Raw genomic sequence first — 12,297 nt, 5'->3', positions numbered from 1 at the left:
TAATTTTCTGTCTGTCTCTATTTTCCTCATTTTTCCCCTTAAATAACAAGTTACACAAAAGAAAAAAGATAACAAGGTAACAAGGTTGTTTCACATCATTATTTGCTGAAGACCAGGTCCGAGAAGTACATGTTCCTATCTTCTTGTTACTTATGTACAAAATGAAAATCCTTAGATTAGAATCTCCTAATAGATTTAAGATCCCTATTAGTTAAAAACACACATTATTTTTCTCTGGATAACTTATACGCTGGCAGTACATGAAGATATAGTTGGCTGAATAGGAGAACAACATTCTGTGGCTAAATCTATTCCACACACCAAAAATTGGATCTGGGCCTGAATGCTAATTAGGGATTTAGCACTGAGCACTTGCTGTACAGGAACTTACTGTAATAGGTAAAGTTCACCATTCTCTGTAGCTAAACAAACCTATGTTAGAATATAGAAAAAATATATTTCTTAAACTATATATCTTTTCAAATATCATGAACAGAGTAAAAGTTTGAAAAATATGTAGAAGTTGTGACTGGGGTGAGAGGATCATTCATTTATTCACCCACTTAGCAAACATTTATCATATAGTGTTTAAACAAATTTGTTCAACAAATCATCAAATATTTATTAACTGCCTATTATATGGCAGGCAATATTTTAGAAGCCGGGATATAATCATTGAGCAAAACAGACACAAATTCCTGGTTATGTGGTATTTAAATTCTATTAAGAATAGATAGAATACAAAGAGTGACCTTTATCAATAACAAGGGTTAGTTGGAAGAAGTAGGTCAGTATGAGACTCAGATTGTCTTTAAATTAAATCTCTGGATTTGTTACACTTTCCCATCCATTCCCCAGTAATACTGGGCTAAGACAGGCCTCCTCACATTGGGGCAGACCTGTGCCAACAACTAGTACCTGATAGGAACAAAATGGAGAGAATGCTCAATTATTACCAAATCCATCAGTTGGATAAGCTCTTCCATATCCCCTGGGGAGAAGTGAGTAAAGGGGAGAAAAGTAGAAAATGTTTCCTGGAGTGTTAGAGGTATAGGGCAACCATGTTCCCTTCTACATAGAATTGTTGGGGATTGTGTCCTTCATTGCTCTCGATGGACCATGGAAACTCCAAGGCCAGGTAAAAAGCAATGGTCAGCAAGTTTCTACTCTGTGGAATCACAGATAATAGCAACATTCAACATAACATATCTTGTTTCAGATAAGATCAAATCTACAGTGTTTACTAAGAGGCTATGATGGGTATCATGATAAGATATTGTGCTGGGCATCAAACGGGAACACGAACATCACAAAGACACACTGTAGCCCTTTAGGAGCTTTTGTCTAGTAGGGAACACAGACAGACGTTTACTAACGACAAAGCTATGTAGAGTGTGGAAAAAGTATTTGGGAATAATAAGTCTGGGAAGTATTTCAGCAATAGGAATTGTGAGAGTTTTCTATAAGAATGTATTTGACCTAGGCCTTGAAGTTCCAGATCAAATGCTCTCTTTCCCATAGAGCCTTCTTTTATACCCACAGCAGGAATCAATCTCTTCCTCAAAATTCCCATGGCAATTTAACTACCATTTCTCCCACCCATGTACTAATCAGGCCCGACCCTGCTTAGCTTCCAAGATCAGGCACATTCAGGGTGGTACGGCCATAGAACATAACTAACATTTCTTATTGTGCTTATGATTCTTATGCCTTATCTATTAGGTCATTGTGATGAATCTGTTATTTCTCTTTTATACCACAAGCCATTAAAGACAGGAAACATGTCTCACCTGCAGTAGGTATTTGAGAAATGTTTCTCGAGGTAATAAACAGTAAACCTATAATGGAGAAAATTTGTTGAGGTGGCTACTAATATTTCTCTTCCATACGTTTTTTTGCCTTATGAAAATGGAAGTGGTGGCATCTCCATGCCTCACCCTGTGTATGACTACAACCACATAAGGAGAGGTGACCCCAACCACTTAACTGCTTTGTCCATGCATTCAAATGTCCCTTTAAGTACCCTTGTTGCTTACTTTCTGACTATTTGCATTTGTGGCTTTTCTCATAGAATAGAAATTTTTGTCAGAATAATTATATAGACCTTGATCCAGAGGGCGACAAGTAAGAGCCGTATGTTTTCGCAATTGCCTTCCATGAACAATTTGGGAGTATGAAACTCCATTATGATTTTTCTATTCTTCTTAATGTATTGTAGCTCTTTCTGAAATTTTTATGGGCTATGCATGGTTTGAATAGCACACATATAATGAGAAACAGATTATAATAGTGCAAGTAAGTTTTTTAGAGAAAAATTATCTGTGGCTGTTCTTTTGAATTAAAGTCTACCACGATTAAGATAACTATGAAAGAATTGCTGCGATATTTACTCAGTGGCCTGAAATAACAGACGAGCAATATAAGAATGGCACTCTAGAATCCTAAAAGATTCTCTTTTCAAGAGCTTAAATTGACAAGACTAATAACCAGCGCCAGCAAACGCAGAGTGCTGAAAACATCATTTCCACACTACCTTTCTGATTTGTAGGTGTGGCTCTGGTCTCAGCTGGCAAGGCTTCTCTGAGTTTCACTTTACATGAAGTTGAATGTTTCAGTTGTGTGGTTTAGCTCCTGCTGAACTGCATTTAAAGCACTGGATGAAACTCCTTAGGTCTGAGGCTATGTGAATCAAATCTGATGAAAATGCATGTTGATGGGATTTCACTTGTTTCTTCTCAAGTTCCCCAGGCCTGTGGTATCTTTAATTCCTGCTTGCTAGGTGTAGTCTTCTATTCTTGTTTTTGCTTGACACTCTAGAATTCTTGTTAAAGAGATGTGACATTTATTATATATGCACGGTCTCTTAAAAAGATGCCTTAGTAAGGTACTTTAAGTCCTGATGGCATGGAACTCAAATACCATTTTCCAAAGCAAAGTGAACATTTCCCGAGATAACTTAGAATCCTAGACACTTAGGAAAACTCATTAGAGCGGATATTGTCAACCAGATAGTAAAATTTAGTGGGTCTGGGATTTGGCTAAGTTAAACTGCTCCAAATAAGAAACACAAAGAAATGCACTTCAAGATTCTCAGAGTTCTAAGTGATCCCCTCTTGCATTCATATTACTCAATGGGAATCATGCGCCTGCCATTTGGCCTGCTCTAGAGCAGTGCTTCTCTGTCAGGGGTGATGTTCTCCCTACCCCCACCCCTGGGGACCTTTGCAATGTCCAGAGACAGTGTTGGTTGCCACAACTGGTGGGGTAAGGGGTGGGGAAGGTGACTGGCTGCAAGTGGCATCTACTGGGTAGAGGCCTGGGAGGCGGCTAAATATCCTACAGTGCACAGAGCAGTACCCCTCACAAACAAGAGTTACCTGGCCCAAAATGTCAATCCTGCCCTGTTTGGAAACCCCAGTCTAGAGATAACTAAGAGGTAATTCTGATGGTTGTTCTTTATCAGCTTTTAAATTTATAGGAGGAAGGGAGGGAGGGAGAGAGAGAGAGAAATTTTGCTATAGCAGTCATTTAAATGGGATTTACATTTACAGTTACAATTTTCAATGTAAATATACTTTTGTGGGTTTGATTTTTGCCTTAAATGCCACTGTGATTAAAGAAATCTGTGAAAGGTGAGAATTCTACCAAAGGTGACAATTATCAAGTTGAGAATTGATTTTTCAGGTCTTGGCTCTTGGGCTACATATGACTTGTTGCCTAGAGAGATGCTCTTCTGGCAATATTCAGGAATATTCAATACAAAACTGGGGGCACTTACAGTGGGACAGACACTGCAGGGCTCTGCTGGGTTTTAAATACTTGTGTTTTAATGATACTTGTGTTTTGATGATAGATGTCCTGTACCTCCACGTATATATGGCACTGTGGCCTGAATAAGCAGGTGCTAAAGGAGATGAGTCATCTGTAGAGCTCCATCCTGTAAAGCTATATTAGCTTAAAGGTCACAACATCATGTCTCTGAGATCTTCCCTTTCCTCTTTATTCCCACTGCTGCCCCCTCAAGTCTTGTCTCTTATTAATTTTTATCCACCACTAGAGTTCTACATTGTTTCTTTTTTGGTCTTCCACTTCTATTTGTGCAACCCAATAGCAATTAGTGTTTTTGAAGGTTAATGATTAATTTTGAACCCATCAGTCCTCTGCTCAAAACCTTTCAATTTTCACTGCCTACCCAATAAAGCATGAATTTTTATCATTTTATAATCCCCCTCTGCTGTACCTAATTTTTCTTTCACACATGTATTTTTATTGTTCTTCACACACTCTATACCCTAGCCAAACAGAACCGCCTGCCATTCTCTTACATGTCCTGTACTCTCCTGCTTAGGTGTTTTCACTTACTGGGTTCCCTTTGCAAGAAACAGCTCCACGCTTCCCATTACTGCCTGTGTATATCTTATTCTTTCTTCAAAGATCAGGACAAATGCACTGATTCAAATCTCTTCAGCTGGAAGTTCTCTGCCTTCTCTGAACTCTCCCTGCTTTGAACTTCTCTTTTTCTCTTAAGATACAAAGTATTTTTATTCTTTATTTGTAAACCCTATGTTATTCCTTTAGGGGAAAAAAGGAACCTGGGTGAAAAGGAGAATGGCAGTATGATGTAGAGCAGTGATTCTCAAGCTTTCTTATGTGTGCAAACCATATGGAACCTTATTAAAACCAGGTTCCGAACATGGACAGAAGGAGGGGAACATTACACACTAGGGCCTGTTGGGGGGTTAGGGGGAAGGGGAGGGAGAGCATTAGGACAAATACCGAATGCATGAGGGGCTTAAAACCTAGATGACAGGTTGATAGGTACAGCAAACCACCATGGCACATGTATACCTACGTAACAAACCTTCACATTCTACACATGTATCCCAGAACTTAAAGTCAAATAAAATAAAACAAATGAACGGAAACAAAGAAACCAACAAACAAAAAACGAAACCCCAGGTTCTGATTTAGTAAGCCTGGGCTGGGACTGAGAGTCTGCATTTCTAACACATTTCTAGGTTGCTGCTGCTGTTGTTGCTCCATGGACCACACCATGAGTAGCAAGGGTGTATAGGATTTGGAATACAACTCCACTTGTAACTTGCTATCCTGCTAGGTCCTAAAGCCACTATCCTGTTATCCTAAAGCCACTAGCCAGTTAGAAGAAGAAATTCTAGATCTTTGTTTCAAACTCCGTCTCGGTTATTACGAATGGCTTGATAATGATGCTGTATGACTAGTGTCTGGGTTGGGGGAATCTTGGTACAAGGGCACTTTGTGAGTGTCAGACTTCAGCCTTCTTACCTAACCTTTATCATGGGTGTTCAAGTTTCCCATGATCTTCTGCACTGGTACCTGGTTTTCTCTTAGTCGCCTGCTAGAACTGGACTAGCTCTTTTCCCGCTCTTCTTTGTATCACCTGAAATGTATTTCCTGGCTTGGATGCTGAGGCCTTAGTCGCCTGCCCTTCTCTATTTCTCTGCCCTCCCTCAGGTAGAGTTCTGGATTGTTAGGTTCCAGTAGGATTGAGAGTACTGATTCATTATTTCGATGTGTATTTGAGTGTTTACTATGAGCCAGCACTGTACTGTCTTCAGTCTCAATTAGTTTAATCCATTTCCTTGTCCAAATCCCTATTTCCTGCTGAGAACTTCCTGACCTGGTTCATACTGCTTACAACATTATTTACATCATGAACTTTTAACGATTGTGAGGTTTAAAAGGATTAATGATTGTGAAAGCCCCCTTTAAGCTAAATGCTAAAATGATGTGATTATTTTGTATTATAATGTATATGAGTAAACACAAAAATGTATATTAAATAAGTAAGTCTAATTTCTTGACTTCATGTAAGCCTAAAAGGGTATTTCTTGTATGCAGTAAAGACTCAGAGGAGGAAAATATTCAGTAATAAATCTCTGATCTAGGAGTATCAATACAACTAAGTTTGGCTTCATGCACGGGTGACTTGATGGGCATTTACATGTATTTTCACCCAAGCACGTCTTCCCAGATAAGTTGTTATAGTACCTGAAATAGTCACCATTAGGGATTTTCTTCTTGGAGAAAATAGCTGTGGTAGTTTTTAGCTAAAAAGAAATGTTCTTAGAAACAGGTAGTTTTTATGAGTTGTTAATTCCTTTGAAGGGATCTGATGATCAGATTAGTTGCTATCAATTTTGATAAAAGAAAGCAGGACCCAAAAGGGAAGAAAGACTAAAAAGCAAGGAGATCTTGAGACAAGAAACAGAGGAAAATCTTAGAGAATAGACCTCAGCATTCTAGTTGGCAGGGCAGGACAGATCACCTTTGAAGCTGTGCCTGGCACAATAGGTGAAGCAAGCCTGTGCTTGTGGAGGGAGGAACCAAAAATTGGAACATCCTTTGGAAGTGTTGTCTGAGTCAGTTCGGGGTGCCATAACAACATACCATAAACTGGGCTTCAATAACAGTTTTCTCAGCGTTCTGGAGGGTGAATGTACAAGACCAGGGTCCCAGCAAGTTTGGATTCGAGTGAGGGCTCTCTTCTTGACTTGTAGACAGCTGTCTGAAAGACACTATCTTCCTCATTTGCTTCAGGTATTTGTGTTTTCTGTGTTGAGAAGGAGCTGTGACTTAACTGAGCATAATTAAAAACTTATTTGATAGTAGATGGTTTTATCAATGTGACACATAACTACATCACTTTTTTTTGCATCCTTCTCTGGCTTGCTCTTGCTCGTATTCGCTACTCTACTGGCATCTAAATAACTTGCTATGTGGTCTTACAATGTTATATGCACACAAAAAGAAGTGACTCCTCAGTCTTTCAGCTTAAGATGCACACTCTCCCACTAAATAAGTTTTAATACATTGTTTATTTCTTACAAATTGATGACAATATTTTTAGCTTCATTTTTGATTGTGGTAAAATTCACAAAAATTTTACTATTTTAACCAATTGAAGTGTACAATTCAGTGACAGTATATTCACAGTATTGTACACCAATCATCACTATGTAATTCCATAACATTCTCATCACCCCAAAAGGAACTCCTGTACCCACTAAGCAGTCGCTCCCCATTCCCCACTCCTCCCAGTTCCTGGAAACCACTAATTTATCTGTCTTTATATATTTGCCTCTTCTGGATGTTTCATATAAATGAATCATACATTATGTAGCCTTTTGTGTCTGATTTCACTTAGTTTTCACTTACTGTAATGTTTTCGAGGGTCATCCATGTTATAGCATGTATCAGTACTTTATTCCATTTATTATTATTTTTTTATTTTTTTCAATCTTAATGTTATTTATTTATTTATTTTATTATTTATTATTTTTTTATTATTATACTTTAAATTCTAGGGTACATGTGCACAACGTGCAGGTTTGTTACACATGTATACTTGTGCGATGTTGGTGTGCTGCACCCATCAATTCGTCAGCACCCATCAACTCGTCATTTATATCAGGTATAACTTCCAATGCCATCCCTCCCTTCTTCCCTCTCCCCACAATAGGCCCTGGTATGTGATATTCCCCTTCCCAAGTCCAAGTGATCTCATTTTTCAGTTCCCACCTATGAGTGAGAACATGCGGTGTTTGGTTTTCTGTTCTTGCGATAGTTTGCTGAGAATGATGGTTTCCAGCTGCATCCATGTCCCTACAAAGGACACAAACTCATCCTTTTTTATGGCTGCATAGTATTCCATGGTGTATATGTGCCACATTTTCTTAATCCAGTCAGTCACTGATGGACATTTGGGTTGATTCCAAGTCTTTGCTATTGTGAATAGTGCCACATTAAACATACGTGTGCATGTGTCTTTATAGCAGCATGATTTATAATCCTTTGGGTATATACCCAGTAATGCGATGGCTGGGTCATATGGTACTTCTAGTTCTAGATCCTTGAGGAATCGCCATACTGTTTTCCACAATGGTTGAACTAGTTTACAATCCCACCAACAGTGTAAAATAACTGAATAATAATAGTCTATTATGTGGATATACTACATTTTGTTTATCTGTTTGTCAGTTAATGGGCATTTGGGTTGTTTTAATCTTCTGGCCACTGTAAATAGTGCTGCTATGAACATTCATGTACACATTTTTTATTTAGACACGTGTTTTCAATTTTTTTGAGTATATACCCAGGATTGCATTTGTTGACTCATATGGTAATTCTATGTTTAACTTATTGGGGAATCGCCAAATTGTTTTCCATAGCAGCTGCCCCCTTTTATATTCTCACCAGGCAATGTATGAGGGCTCCAGTTTTTCTCCTCTCCTTAGCATTTGTTATTTTCCATTTATTTGAATATAGCCACCCTAGTGGGTATGAAACAGTATCTTGTGTGGTTTTAATTTGCATTTCCCCAATGTCTAATGGCATCTAGCATCTTTTCATGTGCTTGTTGGCTATTTTTTATAATTTTGGAGAACTGTCTATCCAAGTACTTTGCCAATTTGAAAAACTGGGTTGTGTCTATTTTTTGTTGATTTGTAAGAGTTCTTTATATATTCTGGATGCCAAAGTCTTATTACACATATAATGTGCACATATTTTTTCCATGCTGTGATTGTATTTTCACTCTCTTGATAATGTTCTTTAATGAACAAAATTTAAAATTTTGACGAAATCCAATTTACCTATTTTTCTTTCTTTGCTTGTGCTTTTGATATCTTAGCTGAGAAACCGTTGCCAAATCCAAGGTAATTAAGATTTATTCCTGTGTTTTCTTTTAAGATATTTATGTTTAAATAAAGTTTAGTGCTCAAATTTAGGTCTTTAATCAATTTTGAGTTAATTTTTGTGTATGGGGTTCTACTTCATCCCTTTGCATCTAGTTGTCCCAGCACTAGTTCTTGAAGATTATTCTTTTCTCATCAGATGATCTTGACAACCATGTCAACTACAAATTGATATAAATGTAAGGATTTATTTTTGAATTCTCAATTCTACTTCATGGATCTATGTGTCTATCCTTATGTCAGCATGCTAGCTGTTTTGACTACTGTAGCTTCGTAGCAAGTTTTGAAGTCAGGAGATGATACTGTCCTTTGTTTTTACTTTCTTTCATTGAGTAAAGTAGTCTCTGTTCAGATGCTACTTTCCTTTCTTTCTTATATTGTATGTGGTGGGGCCACAAAACTGCCCATAGCTGTGTGAGAAGGGTTTTTGGGTGCATACATGAAAAGAAAGGAGAGCATTTGTGATATTACTTGCAGTTCTCTATGCTTCAAATCTTTAAGTGAAAGTCAAATGCAATGTGAACTTTATAGTTCTACATAGACATTACACTACATGTGTTTGTTCCTGTATATTTATACAACCATGCTGCTGTTTCTCTAAGATAGATTCCTTGAAATGTGATGGCTATGTATCCTTAAATATGTGGTAGCACTTGTAATATACTGTTATCAGTTGTTATTTGGACTAAGGAAATATGAAAGACTAACAAGAATGCCAGCAATGATGTCGTAAAGGATTTTATAAAGAGAACACTAAGTCACAAAGTGATAGAATGAACATCATCATTAGCAATCATTTCCATGTGGTGTTATTTTACATACAAATGAGAATCAAAGCCATGCCTTGCTTATGTTGCTCCCTCTCTTCCTGTACAGTCTTCTGGTGAATAATGATTTACAGGAAGCAAGCCTTGTTCTTCAGGTAAGTCTTCTCACTGTCTCTAGCTTGCCTTCTCTAATTCCTTTTCCCCCCAGCCTCACTCTAGAATAAAAGATTCTCACTTGGGCAGTGCTTCTTTCCTTTGCTCTGTTGATTTTAGAGATGTCTTTTATAACACCTGCTTCTTTTATTTGTTCCAGTTATTTGCTTGCTTGTTGTTAAGTAAGAACATATTTCTTACTCATCTTTATGCCCCAGTTGTTGAATGACTGAGTAAGTGAAGGAAATAGGACTGCATCAGATTGTCCAGTGAGGGAATGGAGACTGAATGAAATGGGAATGAAAATTTAAATAAGATTACTATAATTAGTGGTAATTAACAAGATTACTATAAATTACAGTATCTCTAATTTCTAGAATTACCATTCAAATGGTATATTATTCAAATGCATCTGTAAAGAAAGGAAGGCTTGGCTCTTTCAGAGATAAATATGGTTTAGAAATTTTGTTGTTTTCACAGAATGGAAGGGTTATGGAAGGAAATAGCAGAAACATTAGTGGAGAGATAAGATAAAATATCATTTCTTAAGCTAAGACTTCAGGAATACTCTAAGGTTCAAGTTAAAAAATCATCAAGATTTCTGGGAATTCACTAGTGGAGTGACAAGAGTGAGACAAATGTAATTTTGAAGTAAACATCAGTAAAAATAAAACAAGAGAAAATAGTTTAAAATACACTTCTATTATATTTCTATTTATAAAAAATAATCTTCTTTATTATTTTATTATATATACTTGCAACTACGCAAAATAGGTTCTGCAAGTATATCTTCCTCCTTTCTCTTTTATCAATTCACATACTTAAACGTGGCATAAATTAGATGACATATTTTTACTAGTAAACTGGTAATATATTATTATTGAGTTATATTTTTTAAGATTTTTTTTTTTTTTTATTCAAGCTACCTATTCCCTGGCTGCCTTGTCATAGCTGCTAACATTTCTGGTGCTATATGTTAATATCTGGTTGAAAATTGTCACAGAACTTCCTTGAACTTCGATGTGGAAGTCACAATTGGTGCAAGTGAGTGCTGAGGTGGTCCATTGAGTTTGTCATCAAATTGGCCATATCCATGGATGGGATGAGGTACAGGCTGGGGAGACAAGCAAAATTATTGATCACTTGCCATCATGAGTCTTACTGTATGTAACACAGGGAAATTATAAAAAGCCAATAGAGAAGAAAGAAAACTTTAACACTAAATCTCAACCCTAATGTAGAAAATAATTATATTGGGAGTACGCAAGGTTAAGTGTTGTTTAAATAAAAGAAGTTGAAGACAGTTACCCTTATATATGCCAACTTCCATTAGGGCCACTATGGCATTAATTTCATTTGTTGAGGATGGTAGTATTAAGACTAATAAGTCTTCTGATTTGCTGAACCAGCTCATGGCTCTACATATGCTATTGTGTGAATTTATGATGCAATCTTGTTAGTCTGGTCATATCCCTGAGACCAAAATGACCCTTCTGCTCTGTCTTATATAACCATCTGAAATGCTAGATGTTTGTGTAAACATATCAAGTGGCGAGGGCTGAGCCAATGTAACATGCTGTTTGCTCCCTCAAGCATTGGAGAAGTTTGGCTCAACATTTCATGCTGATTTCCCTGAAGTATTTTGGATCCCTTGACAATGATGCAGTTTAGTGTTTTCATTAAATAGAAATTTCTCTTGACAGGTGGATACAATTTTATTCCCATTGACTTACTTACAATCTTTTATGAGTGTCTTAAAAGTGCTTCTTTCAGAAATTTGGAATTTACTGCCAAATTAAAGAGCTCCTAGCCTCCCAAATTACTTAAGACTGTTCAAAGTACTCAAGACAGTGCAAACTCATGGAGGAAGGCTTGGACTGGGGGTGCATTTGGGGGTGATGTTACTTCTGTTGGAAGCATGGATAGGGCAGGATTTCCAGGGGATGAGTAGGAGTGGTTGCCTAAAGGAATACATGTGAAACATATATCCATTTTAGTGTTCAATAAATACTGTTTGTGGAGGACTACGTGCAAACGAAGCAGGTCGTTCCCCGTAAGTCCTGCTCTTGCAAACGAAGCAGGGCGTTGGGGGCCTGTTTGTATGTAAACATCTTGAAAATCCAGAAAGTCAGGGAAAGGTCAGAAAAACAACAATGTGTCTTGTGACTTGGCAACATTCCACAAACGACTGTATAAAATAAAGCGGAGCACGCCATTCGAGGCGGCTGCCATGTTTGTCTTGTCTTGTGTTGTCTTGTGTGTTCATTCCTTTGTTTAGGAAACGCGCGGACCCCAACACTGTTGGTTGAATGAATTATGTTTTTGTGTTCTTCTTAAAGAGATTCTACATATAACTTTTTATCAATTTAGAGGGAGGGCACAGGGAAAGATAGGACATGTTACTGCAATAACATAAAGGATTATTGTTTGGCATTTGAGTAACAAGATTGCACCATCCCAATGACATTTTTCACTCTACTTAATATTTACATTATTGCCTAGTATATGTAGATATGTTTGGGACCAGGATTATTCTATCTATACAGTAATTTTGTTTCATATTATAATCTTACTGATCCATAGTTAATATTGGATGCATAAATGATAGATTATCTGAATTGCCAAGAGGTAATTCAGTGAGG

This window comes from Macaca fascicularis, chromosome 1 (genome assembly GCF_037993035.2).
Source record: "Macaca fascicularis isolate 582-1 chromosome 1, T2T-MFA8v1.1".
Classification (NCBI taxonomy): Eukaryota; Metazoa; Chordata; class Mammalia; order Primates; family Cercopithecidae; genus Macaca; species Macaca fascicularis.
The sequence above is the reverse complement of the archived record's forward strand: the minus strand, read 5'-3'. Positions refer to the sequence as shown.